The 18307-nt window shown below is 43.9% G+C and overlaps 1 long non-coding RNA gene across 4 annotated transcripts in view; it reads left to right on the top strand.

Annotated features, from left to right (window-relative positions):
- Positions 1 to 156: 156 nt before the first annotated feature.
- Positions 157 to 18307, top strand: part of LOC149127188 (uncharacterized) — a 131183-nt gene continuing 113032 nt past the window's right edge. For 3 of the 4 annotated variants that reach the window (XR_016232848.1, XR_016232850.1, XR_016232849.1), the window contains exon 1: positions 157 to 298. This is a non-coding gene — a long non-coding RNA (uncharacterized LOC149127188). The remainder of the gene's footprint in view (positions 299 to 18307) is intronic. The other variant, XR_016232847.1, reaches the window with a different exon arrangement.

An 18307-nucleotide genomic window follows, 5' to 3' on the forward strand; every position in this document is an offset into this window, starting at 1 on the left:
GCGCTCCGGCGGGCGGTGCCACGTGACGCACCTTCCGGGCCCGCCCCTTCGCTCTCCCTCCCGGGGGGCGGAGCCAGCGCTTCAACAAAGGCGGGCCGCGGAGGCTTGGCCGCGCCAGGTGGCTGGCTCCGCAGGGGTGGCTTCACTCCGAGCACGGAAGGCGGGGTCCTCTCGCTGTTCAAAGCTTCCTGTTTAGCCGGTTTGAGGCGCTCCTCCGAGGTTGTGTGCAAGGGCTCCCTCTTGCGAGCAGGCTCTCCTGTGGTGGTGGGTGCTCCAGCAGTCAGCCGGCGTGCCTCAGGTAATCTTTAGGAAAGTTAAAGCAAATCAGGGAGCGCACTTTGAATTAGAAAGGCACATCAGCAAGCCAACTGCGGATGCCTGAACATTGCAGCTTTTCAGGCTACCTCGGGGAATGCCTCCTGCATCCACCCGCTTACCATGCAGAAACGGGGGAATCACTCCTGGTTGTCCGTCCGCAGCCTTTCCGCACCCAGACTCCCAGTCCTGCCGACCACGCCTGCCTCGTCTGGTTCCCTGAACGCACTCCTGCCTGTGTTCTCTAGAGGGTGATCAAATATGCAAAGTTTCAGTGACCACCCACTGCATTTCAGGTGGAAGTTCAGTCTCCCTAAGATGTTTAGTCTTTATTTATTTTTAAAAAATATTTATTTATTTGAAAGGCAGAGTTACTGAGACGCAGAGGAGAGAGATCTTCCATCCGCTGGTTCACTCCCCAAGTAGCTGCAAGGGCCAGAGTTGGGCCAATCGGAAGTCAGGAGCCAGGAGCTTCTTCCAGGTCTCCCATGCTGGTGCAGGGACCCAAGCACTTGGGCCATCTTCTACTGCTTTTCCAGGTCATGGCAGAGAGCTGGATTGGAAGTGGAGCAGCCTGGACTAGAACCAGTGGCCATATGGGATGCCGGGGCTGCACCGGGTGGCTTTACCCGCTATGCCACAGCGCTTGCCCCAATGTTTGGTCTTTAAAGAGCCTAATGGCTCTTCCAGGTTTTCTGTATTTTCATTTGTTTGCCTGAATTTCCTCTTACTGCTTTTGCCCATTCTGTTTTGTCTGCCAAGAGCTGACTTTCCTTTCCCCTCGCTGGGCTTATTCATGTTCGTGTTGATGGTCTCATAGTGGAGGTCAATTCTTCCAGAAAGTCTTACCTGTTCCCAAAGCTTCCTTGGAGCCCTTCTTTGTATTTTCATGGTGCCCTGCACATTCCTCTTGGTATTCCTTGTGACAACGACTTGTCACTTACTACCTAAATTGCATAAGGGAGGAATCTCCGCTGTTTTATTCATAGTTAAATCTTCAGCATCTCATTAGCAATTTTAAGAAATCAGTAAATATTCACTGGGACAGTAAAAAATGAATAAAAGAACATTTACGTTAAGATTTCTAACATTTACCTAGTCACCCTAGGCTCCTTCTGTAGCTCCCACCTCCTTCTATAGCTGCGAATTCCATGTACCCCCAGGCACTCACAACTTCAGTGATTTTTAAAATGAGCCTGTAGATGAAACTCCAGAACACAGCTTCTGTGGCATTACTGGGGTTATCTTTGAAGGCTGTCTTTGCTCTTTGCCATTTTCGTCTCCTGGAACCTCAGTTGGTAGTTATTTACCCTCACAGTAAGCAGCAGCCTCAGATGTCAACAGCTCATATTGGGGGTATTGGGTTCTAATTACAATTACAGCTTCCTGCTAATGTACAGGCTTGGGACGCAGCAGGTAATGGCTCAAGTACCAAGCAGGTACTTGGTTCCACACCACCCATCTGAGAGACCATGATTGAGTTTCAGTCCATTTTTCTTGGTTATATACTAAGAGAATAAGTGCTTGTCATGTACTAGTTATGTTCTAGTACATGTTCATGTACATGTTTAACTGATTGAGGAACTGCCAGACAGCTTTCTGTGAGGCAATCTGTGAGGGTTCCAATTTCTCTATATTCACACCTACATCTATCATTGTATTTCTTTATTTGTCAAAGATTTACTTATTTATTTCAAAGGCAGAGTTACAGAGAGACAGAGGCAGAGAGAGAGAGAGAGAGAGAGAGAGAGAGAGAGAAAGAAGAGAGAGAGAGGTCTTCCATCCAATGGTTCACTCCCCAGATGGCTGCAAAGCCCAGAGCTGTGCAGATCCGAAGCCAGGAGCCAGGAGCTTCCTCCAGGTCTCCTACATGGGTGTAGGGACCCAAGGACCTGGGCCAAATTCCACTGCTTTTCCAGGCCACAGCAGAGAGATGGACTGGAAGTGCAGCAGCTGGAATGCCAGCACTGGAGGCGGCAGTTTTACCTGGTACACCACAGGGCCGGCCCCTATATTTCTTTTGGATTCTAGCTATAGTAGTAGATGTGAAGTAGAATCTCATTGTAATGTTTATTTACATTTCTTTGAAGGCATTTTTTTTCATGTGCTTATTGGTCATTTGTATATCTTCACTGGAAAAAAATGACTGTTGATATTATTTACTCATTTTAAAAAAACTGAGTGGTTTGTTTTTATTTTTATTTTTTAAGTTTTAAGCTTTTTATTCAGTGAGAGAGGTGCATAGGAGAGTGAGGGCCCTGTCTAAAAGAGAGAGAAATCTGGATTCATACTGAGTAGAGTGGTTTGTTTTTAGAAATGAGTTCTAAGAGTTCTTGAAGTTTTCTATACAAAAATCCCTTGCCAGATCTATGATTTATAAAAGTTTCTGCTATTCTGAGGGTTGTCTTTTCCTTTTCTTAGTGGGAGACATCTTTTGAGTTGTTTTGTTTAGTTTTTGCATCTAAAAGAGGTGCAACATAATAGTCATTCTTGCTGGACAATTAAAGAGCCTTCTGTGAATGTAGGAAATTCTTGCAAAAGGCATGTAATCATTTTAGAGTTAGTTCTAAATTCATCTTTAGTATTTTTTCTTTTTCTTTTTTTTTTAATTTTATTTTTTGACAGGCATAGTGGACAGTGAGAGAGAGACAGAGAGAAAGGTCTTCCTTTGCCGTTGGTTCACCCTCCAATGGCCGCCGTGGCTGGCGTGCTGTGGCCAGCGCACTGCGCTGATCCAATGGCAGGAGCCAGGTGCTTCTCCTGGTCTCCCATGCAGGTGCAGGGCCCAAGCACTTGGGCCATCCTCCACTGCACTCCCGGGCCACAGCAGAGAGCTGGCCTGGAAGAGGGGCAACCGGGACAGAATCCGGCGCCCCGACCGGGACTAGAATCTGGTGTGCTGGCGCCGCAAGGCGGAGGATTAGCCTAGTGAGCCAAGGCGCCGGCTAGTATTTTTTTCAATATGGAGTACGGTTGTAACTTTCCCTAAATAGTTTATCACAATGACACTGGTAAGTGAAAATTTGGTGGGTATAAAAAACTTCAGGTGGGTCAATGACTTTATCAAATGTATGTATATTGAAATATACTTAACACATGATTAGAAGTAAATCAAACCGGCTGGCGCCGCAGCTCACTAGGCTAATCCTCTGCCTTGCTGCGCCGGCACACCAGGTTCTAGTCCCGGTCGGGGCGCCGGATTCTGTCCCGGTTGCCCCTCTTCCAGGCCAGCTCTCTGCTGTGGCCCGGGAGTGCAGTGGAGGATGGCCCAAGTACTTGGGCCCTGCACCCCATGGGAGACCAGGAAAAGCACCTGGCTCCTGCCATGGGATCAGCGCGGTGCAGCGGCCGCAGCGCGCCAGCCGCGGCGGCCATTGGAGAGTGAACCAATGGCAAAAGGAAGACCTTTCTCTCTGTCTCTCTCCCTCACTGTCCACTCTGCCTGTCAAAAAAAAAAAAAAAAAAAAAAAAAAAAAAAAAAAGAAAAAAAAGTAAAACCATGTTTTATCAAATTACCTCTTGAATTTTAAAAAATTTTCACAATGACATACTTTCAATTTATTTTTTTAAAAGATTTATTTATTTATTTGAAAGGCAGAGTTACAAAGAGAGAGAGGCAGAGAAAGAGAGAGGTCTTCTATCTGCTGGTTCACTCCACAGATGGATGCAATGGCCAGAGCTGTGCCGATCCAAAGCCAGGAGCTAGGAGTTTCCTCCATGTCTCCCACATGGTTGCAGGAGCCCATGAACTTGGGACATCTTCTGTTGCTTTCCCAGGCCATGGCAGAGAGCTGGATCAGAAATGGAGCAGCTAGGATTTGAACCGGCACCCAAATGGGATGCCCTCACTGAAAGCGGCAGCTTTACTCAGTACGCCACAGCGCTGGCCCCTTCAGTTTATTTTATAATCATAAGACTAACCCTCTACTATGTAAATAATTCAACAAATAGTAAGAAGAAAAACACACTGTTTCTCTACAGTAGAGGCAAGAGTTGCCCTGAAGTATATATTGAAATCTGGTATTGTGTTGCCTACTTCTTGAAATTTTTTTTAATATTTTATTTATTTGAGAGAGAAAGTTATAGACACTGAGAGGGAGAGACAAAGAGAAAGGTCTTCCTTCTGTTGGTTCACTCCCCAAATGGCCGCAATGGATGGAGCTGTGCTGATCCGAAGCCAGGAGCCAGGAGCTTCTTCCGGGTCTCCCACATGGGTTCAGGGGCCCAAGGACTTGGGCCATCTTCTATTGCTTTCGCAGGCCATAGCAGAGAGCTAGACTGGAAGACGGGCAGCCAGGACTAGAACTGGCGCCCATATGGGATGCCGGTGCTGCAGGCGGAGGATTAACCTAGTGTGCCATGGTGCTAGCCTCGAAATTTTTAAATCACATTTTGTCAGGACAGCATTTTTTTTTTTTTACAAAGCTTTAATTTTTTTTCTTAAGGACAGCTGTTAATAGCTGCTTTCTTAAGTATAATGAGAAACACTATCGTGTACCATATTAAAGCAAATTATTTAATAAATGTAAGGCAAAAAGGCATAGTAATCTTTGTGACTATATTCTTTGGACAAGAGTGGGAAATATTTGCTAGAATAATGCCATCTTATCTATTGTATTCTTCTTCTTATTATTATTATTTTTTTTTTTTGATAGGCAGAGTGGACAGTGAGAGAGACAGAGAGAAAGAAGGTCTTCCTTTTCCGTTGGTTCACCCTCCAATGGGCACTGCGGCCAGCGTGCTGCGGCCAGCGCACCGCGCTAATCCAAAGCCAGGAGCCAGGTGCTTCTCCTGGTCTCCCATGCGGGTGCAGGGCCCAAGCACTTGGGCCATCCTCCACTGCACTCCCGGGCCACAGCAGAGAGCTGGCCTGGAAGAGGGGCAACCGGGACAGAATCCGGCACTCTGACTGGGACTAGAACCCAGTGTGCCGGCGCCACAGGCAGAAGATTAGCCTATTGATCCACAGCACTGGCCATCTATTGTATTCTTTAAAACAATATTTATAGGGGCTAGTGTTGTGGTACTTTGAGTTAAACTGTGGTTTGTGACACTGGCACCCCATATCAGTGTGCTGGTTCGAATTCTGGATACTCTGCTTCTGATCTGTCTTCCTGCTAATGTGCCTGAGAAGGCAGCAAAAGATGGGCTAAGTCCTTGGCCCCCTGTCATTCATGAGGATCAGGATGGAGTTTCTGGATGCTGGCTTTGGCCTGGCCCAGACCTGGCTGTTGGGGTCATTTAGGGAATGGACCACATTGCCTTTCAAATAAATAAATAAATAAGCCTTTAAAAAACCCCAATATTTATAAAATTTCCTATGGGACAATCAAAGTATTAATTGGAATGCTAATGGCAGATTTTTCTAATATTTTAAGTTTTTTTAATAATAAATTAGGATATACCATGGAATATAAGAATTTTTTGTTTTTTGAAGTAATGTATAGGAGATCTTTTTGCATCCAAAACCTGCAGAAGATTAGATTATGGTCCTCCACACAGATAACCTTTGTTGACATTATTGAAATTAAATAATAATTTACATATTTATTATCTATAGTAGACATAAATATATATGGTAGGTTAAATTGTGGAGAAGCTTGAAAAAGATTAATAAATGTGCTGGTTAGAAAACTATTCCAGGCTGGCCGGCGCCTTGGCTCAATAGGCTAATCCTCCGCCTGCGGCGCCGGCACACTGGGTTCTAGTCCCGGTCAGAGTGCCGGATTCTGTCCCGGTTGCCCCTCTTCCAGGCCAGCTCTCTGCTGTGGCCCGGGAGTGCAGTGGAGGATGGCCCAAGTGCTTGGGTCCTGCACCTGCATGGGAGACCAGGAGAAACACCTGGCTCCTGGCTTTGGATCAGCGCGGTGCACTGGCCATAGCACGGTGGCCGCGGCGGCCATTGGAGGGTGAACCAACGGCAAAGGAAGACCTTTCTCTCTGTCTCTCTCTCTCACTGTCCACTCTGCCTATAAAAAAAAAAAAAAAGAAAGAAAAGAAAACTATTCCAGCTTATTTTGCTCTTTAGTTTTAGAGCTATTTTAGAAATGGCTGTGTTGATATTATATTATTGATAATAATATAAATGATTCTTATTCATGGAATTGCAAATGAATTGTGGTCAGTGGAATTCAATTGATTAGTGCCCTGAGAATAAATCTACTTTGCAGTTATTTATAAATCATTTTAGTATTCCTGATTTTCCATATGCCTGTTGTTCCTTGAATTCTTCTCTAACCTGGTTATACTGTTTTATTGGTTCTTTCATTAATTAATGAGGTACATAAAATTCTGACACCTATTTATTTTAATTTTTATGAGAGTTATGATTTCAAGTTTTTTAGGAAAAGATTTTATTTATTTATTTGAAAGTCAGAGTTACAGAGAGAGGATATCTTCCATCTGCTGGTTTACTCTCCAGATGGCTGAAATGGCCAGGGCTGGGACAGGCTGAAGCCAGGAGCCAGGAGCTTCTTCAGGTCTCACATGTGGGTAGCAGGTGTCCAAATACTTGCGCCATCTTCTGCTGCTTTCCCAGTCCATTAGCCAGGAGATGGATGAGAAATGGAGAAGCCAAGATGTGAACCTGCGCCTATATGGGATGCTGGCATTGCACGTGGAGGCTTTATCTGGTAAGCCACAAGGCTGGCCCCTATGATTTTACTTTTAAAAATTCTTTAATAGATGGCTGAAACATTGAAACAGTAACAATACAATGTAATGAAAAGTGAGCATCTCTTTTTTCATGCCTTGTAGTGTTCCTAGACTTTACAGTTTGATTGTGAAGAATTATATTTAACATATGATGTAAGATAGGTGTAAAATTACAGTTCTGAGAAGTATGATGAGAAAGATCACAGTACCGTGAGAACATGCAATAGGAAGACTGTCCTTGGCCAGGACCATCTGGGAAGGTTCTTCTGAAGTAGTAGCAGGCAGGCTCAGATCTGACAGTGGGTGGGGACAATCACTATTCATTAATGTGGAATAGAACTCAGTTGTCCTGTCATGCGACATTTTCTGGTAGTGCATGGTTGAAGGATGGTGGGACATGTAGAACAAAAGGAGCTTGGGTTGGTGTAGACCTGGGAGAGAAGGGATGTGATTTTTTTTTGGGGGGGGGGTATTGGCCAGAATATTTTTGAAAGGGTGATTCACAGACTCTAAAGTGGATAAGTAAGGAAGAAAACAATAGAAACTGTTGGGTGGTTAGTAACAATGTCTTGGGAAAAAATGTAAGTATTAATAAATTTGTAGTCCTGATAAAGTTAACAGTGAGAATCAGAAAGAAAGGCTGTTGTTGTAAGAGGCTTGGTTGATCTGAAATTGAAGATTTTGAGAGGAGCTGTTGCAGGAAATGAAAAGTGGGAGTAGTAGCTGGGTGGAATGGAGGGCACTGGAGATGAAGTTAGGGGCCTTGCAAGTGTCTTGGTAGCTTGGTTGCACAAATGAAGTGTGAGGTTCCCTAGCACTTACTGGCAGGTCTTGGTAGCGAGTCTAGTGCCACGTCACAGCCAAATGAGGAGAGTAGCTTGAACAAGGAGAAATAGGGGGCAGGGAAGGATAGGAGTAATGGTCTGCAGAGGCCCAAGCTCGGGGAGTTGAAGAGAATCACCCCTCATCACCTGAGAGGGCTACAGGGTTGGGAGTGCCCATCGGGAGAACCTAGCTGCAGCCAAGCTGTCTTTTTTATTTTCCTGTAAACTGCTCGAGTGTGACTCTGCCTATTTTAAAGTAGATTGTTTGTCTTTTCCTGATTTTTATTAGCTCTTAGTAAATTAAGGAAATTATCTCTTTGACATAGGCATTACCATCAGTTTTTCCCATTAGTTGTTTGTCTTTAACTTTGTGGTCTGTTTGTCATGTGGTGTTTTTAAAAAATTATGCATTGGATTTACCAATATTTCCTGTTTATACTTCTGGTTTTATATTTTAAAATACTAGAGGCCTTTGTCCTCTAATATTTTAAACAATTTCATGTGTGATTTGTCCAAGAAGTTTTATGGATTCAATTTAGTAGTCATGTCTTTGCTTGATCTGGGATTCAGCTTACTTATTTTCCCATATATGTGTTCAGTTGTTCCAAAGCTTTACTGATACAAAATCTCACCTTTGTCATAATAAAATTCCAATATGTATTCGGGTACATTTTGGAAGAAAAAAAGGTTTGTGTGAGACTGCATAGTAGAATCTGGAGGCAAATCTCAAAGTAAAAACTTTTTATTTACTTATTTAAAGAGATGTTCTTTTTATGATTTTTATTGTCATTTTATCTGAAACACATACACAGACATATAGAGAGACAGATATGGAGATCCTCCTTCTGCTGGCTCACTCTCCAAATCCTGCAGCATCCAGGGTTGGGGCAGACTGAAGCCAAGAGCCTGGAACTCCCTCCAGGCCTCCTATGTGGGTGGCATGGGCTCAGGTATTTGAGTCATCACCTGCTACCTATCAGAGTGCACATTAGCAGGAAGTCGAGGTGGGACTTGAACCAGGCACTGTGGCTGTGGCAAATACCCACCACATAAAACAGAATTTAAATCTGGACTGTGGCATTGGCTGTTAATGTTGTTCAAGGAAGTTAACTTCCCTTTGCTCCAGATTTGATCTTCAGAATAAGAGTAGCAATAATCTTTGAGGACTAGTGACAAATAATGAATTACAAGAGCTGGTGTGCTACAGCAGGGTGAGCAAGCAAGAGATTAGAAGAGGTGAGAGAAGTAATGGGAGATATATCTAAAACTTGTAGGCCATTGTAAAGATTTCATTGTAGCTTCTCTGAATTAGATGGACAGTTATGTGGTTGAAAGACTTTTATGTTGAAATTATAATGTGGAAGGAAGGAAGCAGGGTAAAAAATTGCAGCTTTCTGCAGAGAAATACCCACATCTCAGACCAAGGTGGGAGACATGGGTAAGAAACTCTTACCATGGATGGTGTTGGCTCAGCTGAAATAGGAAAGACAAGTGGACAGAGGAGTCCTGGGGCAAAGACTGGGAATTCAGATTTTTTAAAAAAGGATTTATTTATTCATTTGAAAGGCAAGAGTTACAGAGAGGCAGAGAGAGAGAGAGAGAGGGAGAGAGGGAGGGAGGGAGAGAGAGAGGGAAGGAGAGAAGGAGGAAGGAAGGGAGGGAGGGAGGGAAGGAAGGAGAGGTCTTTCATTCACTGGTTCACTCCCTAGATGACTGCAATGGCTGAAGCTGTGCCAATCCAAAGCCAGGAGCCAGGAGCTTCTTTCCTGGTCTCCCACGTGGGTGCAGGGGCCCAAGGACTTGGGCCATCTTCTGCTTTCCCAGGCCATAGTAGAGAGCTGGATCAGAAGTGGAGCAGCTGGGACTTGAATGGGTGCCCATATGGGATGCCGGAACTGCAGGCAGCAGCTTTACCTGCTACGCCACAGCTCCGGGTCCCAGGAATTCAGATTTGATCTCGGTGAGAGATTTGCTACATCTCCAAGTATTGGTGTCAGGTAGGCAGTTTGTGGTTCATGATGGAGATCTGAATTGGAGAAAAAATAAGGGAGTTGTAAGCATATAGATTGTAATTAATGTTTTTAAGGTCACCTGGCTGCAGTGATCATCAGAGGGGATGATATGAACAGAAAAGTTAAGAGGTTTCAGGACAGAGGCTGAAGGCTGGAGGAGAAAGGAGAAATCAGCAAAGGAAGCTGAGGCGCATCAGTAAGGCAGGATAAAGGATATGTAATGGTGTCTCTGCAGCCAAATGGTGGAGTGGGAGGAGCTTCATTGGATTGGATTTAACAGAAATGGGAGGACAGGACTTGGAGAAGGTGAGCCTGTAGAGCTCTTCTGAGCAGGTTGGGTGAGGGTGAGAGTTGGACAGCTGGTGCTGCAGAGGTGAGGAAGAAAAGGTGTGACATTGTTGCTTACGAGAGTCCTGCACTTGTTTACCAACTCCACGTGTTTTCTTGGTGTTACCCAAAGTGTGTCCGTCATACCACTGTTGGTATGGGAGATGGACATTTGTGGTCCTTGAATATATTTTAAAACCTCGAGCCTAAAAATGTCTATTAGAAAACTAAAACTAATATTAAAATAGATATGAAAATAATGGTATAAAGTTCCTTTGAAATAAGTTCAATAGAAAAGGTGACTCAATTTGAAGAAACATTAAAAGCAGTCCAGGTACTTTATAGATGTGATGGGGCTACACAGTAAATTTTAATTCAGGAAGCACAGACTTCAGGCATTCAAGGCCTTGGTCATCTTGCTCCTTACCTGACTGGAGGTCTCACTTTCTTTGTCACCTTTTTAAGAGAATTTCTTCTGTTGATGTTTACCTAATTCCCATCCCAATTGCCTGTAGCTTATTTTCTCTGAATCCTGTATTTTGACTCTGAACTATATTGCTACTTGTTTGTGTATTGTGTCATTTGTGTGTTTTGTTTTTCAACAAGAATTTAGATCCACCTCTACCTCTCCCCACCCCAACACACACACACACATACACACACACACAGCCCTCTGTACACAGCCTGTGGGAACCTCTGCAGTGTTGGGATCTGTGAGAAAGCTGGAAAAGCTAGACGTGGACTCAGGATTAGTAAATGGCACTGAAGCTGCTACAGTAGCTGGTGCAGGCCTGAAGAGCCAAGCAGTTCCAGACGCAAGATTCCAGCACTCAACGAACCAGCTCAGGAAGTAGTCAGCATGCGGAGGTTAGGCCTGGTCACCAGGAAGGTAGCCAAGCAGGGGTACTGTGAAAGCAGAGGAGTCTGCAGGCCCTCAGATCATCACTTGCCAGATGGTTTCAGGAAGGAGGGTCCAGCCTCAGCAAGGAGGCCTACCAGAATAGGTGGGTATCAGAATCTCCTATTACCTCCTAGGAAGACTGGTTCACATTAAGTGGAAGAGGGTTGGCATGAGAACAGATACATTTTAATCCTGGCTTCAGATTCTCATCTATAAAATGGGGATAAAAAGTCCTAATAATTGTTAATTAAGATAATCACACACAAAAAGAACCCAATATAATAAAGAAGAGTATTGCTTATAATACTTTAGTTATCAATATAGTTAAAGGGGAATAGAAAATTCTAGTAAAGAAATTCTATAGTTCAAAAAGACTGGAAATTTATCAGAAGTCAAGACTTAGATTCAATAATTTGGATTTTGGTTAGTGGTAGAATAAGCTACTATATTATTTTAAATCATGAGTGGGATGAGCTTGCAGTCTAAATTACTACATCAGTAATCCAATACCATGAAATGGCATTATTTCTAATGTAAATAAGACCCGAGGGGTTATGGATAAAGTCCCACCGCTGAATTACGATGTTAAACAACTTTTGAGTGGTTTTTCTAGTTTTTCAAATGATATATAAAGGCAGACATTTGAACTGATGATTAAGATGCTGGTTAGGACACCACATTCCACATCTAAGTACCTGGTAAGATACCCAACTGTGGCTCCTGACTCCTGCTTCCTGCTAGTGCTGACCATGGGAAGCTGCAATGATGGCTGAAGTAGTTGGGTTCCTGCCACCCAGATGAAAGATCTTGATTGAGTTTTCAGCTTCTGGTTTCAACCTGGCTCAATCTTGGCTGATGCAGGGATTGAGAGAGTGAACCAGAGGATAAGAGTGCATTTCTATTTCTCACTCTCTCTATCCCTCTCATTCTTTCTTTCTCCCTCCCTCTTTTGTTCTTTCTCTGTTTAATCTGTCTCTTTGCCCCTTAAATAAATAAATATTATGTAGAAATTGAAGACAGCCAAGTCCATAAATTATTTTTTTAAAGATTTTATTTATTTATTTGAGAGGTAGAGTTACAGACAGTGAGAGAGAGAGACAGAGAGAGAGAGGTCTTCCTTCCGTTGGTTCACTCCTCAGATAGCTGCAACGGCCAGAGCAGTGCCGATCCGAAGCCAGGAGCAAGGTGTTTCTTCCCGGTCTCCCATGTGGGTGCAGGGGCCCAAGCACTTGGGCCATCTTCTACTGTTTCCCAGGCCATAGCAGAGAGCTGGATTGGAAGAGGGGCAGCCGGGACTAGAACTGGTGCCTATATGAGATGCCAGCGCTGCAGGCGGAGGATTAACCTACTGCACCATGGCACCAGCCCCATAAATTATTAAATTAATTTTTTATTTGTTCAGCAAATATTCATTTAGTGCCTACCCAGTGAAGGTACTATGTTAAGTAAATCTGAGGGAGTGGTGATGAGTAAGACAGGATCTATTTCTTCTTTTATGGAGGCAAATAAGTAACTCCCATTTCAGTTTTTTAATCATATTTGTGATGTGTGCTAGATGAAGTACAGGATGCTAAGTATGTATATAAAAGGGGAACCTGATCCACTCTAGGGTGTTTAAACTGAGCTCTGGAAGATGGGTAGTGTTGGGTAAAGTAAGAAGGAAAGAGCATTCTGGGATGGAAGAGCACGTGAAAAGGTCCTGAGGTTGCAGGAGCACGAGTGTCCCAGAATTAAAAGACATTTGCGTTACACAGAGAGAGGGCAAGAAATGGAGAGAAAGAGAGAGAGAGGAAAGAGAGAGAGAGAGAGAGAGAGAGAGAGAGAGAGAGATCTTCCATCCACTGGTTTACTCTCCAAATGGCTGCTACTGCTGGGGCTGGGCCAGACCAAGGCCAGGAGCCAGGAGCTCCTTCCCAGTCTTCCATCTGGGTGAAGGGGCCCAAGCACTTGGACCATCCTCCACTGCGTTCCCAGACACATTAGCAGGGAACTGGATCAAAAGTGGAGCAAGCAGGACTTACGTGAGTGCCAACATTGCAGGTGGTAGTTTTACCTGTTACATCACAATGCTGGCTGCTAGATTTTGCCTTTTAGAAAATAGAGGAGGCCAGTGTACATTAGTGAAATAAACTCAGAAGTCATGGTGGCAGCAGTGTGAATGGGAATAGGGAACAGCCCTAGACTGATGAGGGGCAGTTAGGACCTGCAGATGAGAAATGAGAGGGGCTTGTACTAGGGTCATGGTAGGAGCTGGGGAGTCACAGGGATCCAGGGAAACGAGGCTGCTTTCTCCAGAGAAGAGAATGACAAGGTTTGAAATGTTTTAAAGTGCTGTCATGGAGAAGATATTGGCTGGTTGTGGATAGAAGTATCCACACAGAGAAGGAGAGAAGTGACCCTGAGATTTAATGAGGAATATTTTGAAATTCCTTATTATAGTCCTAGACCTACCAATAAGAACTGTATAGTTTTTATATGAAGAAATTTTAAGTTGGGGGTGAGAGATGACCTCTTGAGCTATTCTCACTTAGAATTATGTTATTGTTCGGTACACTTGGCGCTTCGTAATCTCTTATGAACCCTAGGATATATTTTGTGTAAAAGTCATCCAGTCTCAGGCGCTGAGTCTTCACAGAAGTTCTACTGGAACATTTTCACATTCTATCAGTGTAAGAAGGAAAAAGCATACCCTGGTGATGGCTGAAAACAAGACAGCCCAACATCCTCTGTAGCGGCTGATTAGAAAGACTGCCATTTTCTTTCCCAATGACAGCGTTAGCTTTGCTCACATTTTCTCACTTGCTAGATAAGAATTATCAGGACACTCAATCATAATGCTAGCCCACTTCCTGATAAGTCAACCCAGAGCAAAGTCTGGAAGTCTGCTTTCTGGAGCTCTCCCTCCGCTCACCTACCATAAGCCCCCATTCTCTAAGTCTGGTTTTAGCCTTCTTGGTGAGGTGCCCTGTGGTTTGCATTGGTTAACAAGTCAGGAAACATTGCCTGTTCCACCATAGATGTTTTCCCGGTGGTTTTGGATGGAGAGCATTGGCAAATATAAAGAACAGCTTGTGGGTTTTATTCCCTTTTTTCCTTTTTTGAATATTTAAATTTTTTTATTTTTCTGTTCCATCCTATATTATATATAGCTGATTGTCTTCTAATTTTCCATATGATGTCTGATATTTATGAGGTCGTATTCTGATCAAGTTCTTTGTTTAAACCTTGTAACTTCTTTATCTTTTTATATTATTGTTATTTTTTAAAAAGATTTTATTTATTTATTTGAGAGGTAGAGTTACAGACAGTGAGAAGGAGAAACAGAGAGAAATGTCTTCCGTCCACTGGTTCACTCCCCAGTGGCTGAAACTGTCGGAGCTGTGCCGATCCAAAGCCAGGAGCCAGGTGCTTCTTCCCAGTCTCCTGTGCGGGTGCAGGGGCTCAAGCACTTGGGCCACCTTCTACTGCTTTCCCAGGCCACAGCAGAGAGCTGGATTGGAAGAGGAGCAGCCAGGACTAGAACCGGTGCCCATATGGGATGCCAGCGCCACAGGCGGAGGATTAACCTACTGCGCCACAGCGCTGGTCCCTATCATTAAGTTCTTATGGCAGAGAAAACAATGTTTGAAAATAAAAACTTCAGCTTTTTTCTCAATATTCTTCTTAAAAAAATTGCAGGGGTGGTGCTGTGGCACAGTAGGTTAATGCCCTGGCCTGAAGCGCCAGCATTCCATATGCGTGCTGGTTCAAGACCTGGCTGCTCCTCTTCTGATCCAGCTCTCTGCCATTGCCTGGGATAGCAGTGGAGGATAGCCCAAGTCCTTGGGCCCCTGCACCCATGTGGGAGACTCGGAAGAAGCTCCTGGCTCCTGGCTTTGGATTGGCACAGCTCTAGCCGTTGCAGCCAATTGGGGAGTGAACCATCGGATGGAAGACTCTCTCTCTCTCTCTCTGCCTCTCCTGTATCTGTGTAACTCTGACTTTCAAATTAATAAACACATCTTTTAAAAATTGCAGTTATTTGAGAGGTAAAGAGACAGAGAAAGAATGAGATAGGGTGACAGAGGGAGTATGAGGGAGAGAGCATGAATAGAGAATAGAGAAAGAAAGCTCCCATCTGCTGGTTTACTCTTTGTTCCTTTGGTGACTGGGATAGGACTGGGCCAAACTAAAACCTGGCACAGGGAATTCAATTTAGCTCTCTTATCTGGGCAGGAACCCAGTTTCTTGAGTCATCACTGCTACCTCCCAGGGTCTGAATTAGCAGGACTCTGGAGTCAGGAGCCAGAGCTGGGAAATGAACCTCCGCACTCCTTTGTGAGATGCTGGCATTTTAATTGCAAAAGCTTAACTCCCATTCTGGATACTATTATTTCATTTGGAAAAGCCACTATGCAAATTGTGATACAGGAAGTATAACAATATTAACAACTTAGCCAAATTATAACGCTATTTTTAAATTATGAGTTTTTAAATTTGCACCTGAAATATCTTTTATAAAGATCACAATTATTATTTTTATTTTATAATGTTTTAATGTTTTGTCAATTTCACTTAGGATGTGTGTAATACACATACACACACACACACATATATATACTGTTTTTTTCTTTAAATACCAAATGCTATGATATCCACACAATTTTTATACTCCATGTATTAACTTCCATGAATAAGAGAAAATATGTGATATTTATCTTTCTGAGTCAGTCTTATTTCGCTTATCACTTAGCCATAAAAAAGAATGAAATACTAGTATTTGTAACAAAATGGATGGAACTGGAAAGCATTATGCTAAAATTGTCCTTTTTTGTGTGTGTTTGAGATTCTTGGTTTGTCCACATCTGTGAGACATTTCCCAAAGGAACTTTGGCCTTGTGTATCCCTGGATGAGTATTCATGGATGGTGCTTATGGTTCATTACCTGTGCATGGACAAACTGCTGACTAGTGACTTCTTACACTTGTTTCGTTTTTTGTTTTTCCCACATGTGGAGCAAAGTACTCAGCATATCTTGTTCACAGTAGGTTTGAAACAGACTTTTGGAAGATTTTAGAGGTTTGTAGGTATTTAAGTGACTCTCAGGGTTTGAGGGATGTTGCTTTGGGGAGATACTGCAATGTAAGGATCTTGCTTCAGAATTATGTAGGCGCTCACTGCAACTTGTAGTACATACTGAAGAACGATAAATCCTGTTATCAATGTAATCTTTTTTTAAAATTTTTTTTTTATTTTTTTTTTTATTTTTGACAGGCAGAGTGGACAGTGAGAGAGAGAGACAGAGAGAAAGGTCTTCCTTTGCTGTTGGTTCACCCTCCAATGGCCGCCGCGGCCGGCGCACTGCGCTGATCCGATGGCAGGAGCCAGGAGCCAGGTGCTTCTCCTGGTCTCCCATGGGGTGCAGGGCCCAAGCACCTGGGCCATCCTCCACTGCACTCCCTGGCCACAGCAGAGAGCTGGCCTGGAAGAGGGGCAACCGGGACAGAATCCGGCGCCCCGACCGGGACTAGAACCCGGTGTGCCGGCGCCGCTAGGCGGAGGATTAGCCTAGTGAGCCGCGGCGCCGGCCCTCAATGTAATCTTTATTTACATGTGTTCCCTCATCGGCTTGTGTAATGAAAGCAACCGTACACTCCTTATGCCCTTGCTTTTCTTAAGTTTGTGCATGCATAGCCCCACTGGGCATCCCTGTCTGCCATTTTTTTTTCTTCTGGTGGTGGGGGCTCTGTCTTCTGAGTCAGCTTCAGTCAGGAAAGAAAGGTCAGAGGAGCTGAAGGAAGGAGGCGGGGCAGAGTTTTAGGACACTGGTTGCTCAACTCCACTGTCTCATTTTTTGCTGTTCTTTGGGGATCAAATGAGGATGTGGCAAGGGAGAAAGTCTGAGGAAGAACAATTTTTTTGAGCTAAAATATTATCACTTCCCTTACATAATATTTATTTTCTTCTTCTTTTTTTTTTTTAAAGATTTGTTTATTTTACTTGAAAGTCAGAATTACACAGAGAGAGAAGGAGAAGTAGAGAGAGAGAGGTCTTCCATCCACTGGTTCACTCCCCAGATGGCCACAACGGCCAGAGCTGTGCTGATGTGAAGCCAGGAGCCAGGAGCTTTTTCCAGGTCTCCCATGCTGGTACAGGGGCCCAAGAACTTGGGCCATCTTCTACTGCTTTCTCAGGGCATAGCAGAGAGCTGGATCGGAAGTGGAGCAGCCGGGACTCGAACCAGTATCCATATAGGATGCCCACACTGCAGGCGGCGGCTTTACCTGCTATGCCACAGCACCAGCTGCCCTACATAATATTTCATATCTTGAAGACTCTAAATATATTACATCACACTGCCACAAGAAGAAAGATTTTGAATGTCTTATAGGAAATAGTGTATTTTATTTCATGGGAAATACAAACATTGTCTTACTTATTGGAAACTTTTGAACTGTCATGGTTTATAGTTAAATGGATTTATTAAATTTCTTATGATTAATTAGTTTTCAAATATGAAATGTTCATGGTTGGAAAGTTAAATTGTTAAATCTGAAGTTTTTAGAGGTGAATTAGTTTTTTTTTTTTTTTTTAAGATTTATTTATTTATTTGACAGGCAGAGTTAGACAGTGAGAGAGAGACAGAAATGTCTTCCTTCTGTTGGCTCACCCCCCAAATGGCTGCGATGGCCGGCGTGCTGCACCGATCCACAGCCAGGAGCCAGGTGCTTCCTCCTGGTCTCCCATGTGGGTGCAGGGCCCAAGCACTTGGGCCATCCTCCACTGCACTCCCGGGCCACAGCAGAAAGCTGGACTGGAAGAGGAGCAACTGGGACTAGAACTAACACCCATATAGGATGCGGTGCTGCAGGCAGAGGATTAACCTAGTGTGTCATGGCGCCAGCCCGAGATGGATTAGTTTTATAATGTGGAAATTATTTTTTTCATTATTAAAAATATCACTAAAGGTTTTCCTCTCAGTTACATAAAGGACAAAACAAATATCAGTACATTTCAAATGAGAATATGTTAGAAAATCTGTGGAAAATAAAATTAGAAGAGGGGCCTGTGCTGAGGCATAGTGGATAAATCTGCCAGCTGCAGTACTGGCATCGCATATGGGCACCGATTCAAGTCCCGGCTGCTCCACTTCCAATCCAGCTCTCTGCTATGGCCTGGGAAAGCAGTAGAAGATGGCCCAAGTCCTTGGGCCCCTACACCCACGTGGGAGACTTGGAAGAAGCTCCTGGCTCCTAGCTTTGGATCGGCTCAGCTCCAGCCATTGCGGCCAACTG

This window comes from Oryctolagus cuniculus, chromosome 4 (genome assembly GCF_051225735.1).
Source record: "Oryctolagus cuniculus isolate XC-2025 breed Fujian yellow rabbit chromosome 4, ASM5122573v1, whole genome shotgun sequence".
Lineage (NCBI taxonomy): Eukaryota > Metazoa > Chordata > Mammalia > Lagomorpha > Leporidae > Oryctolagus > Oryctolagus cuniculus.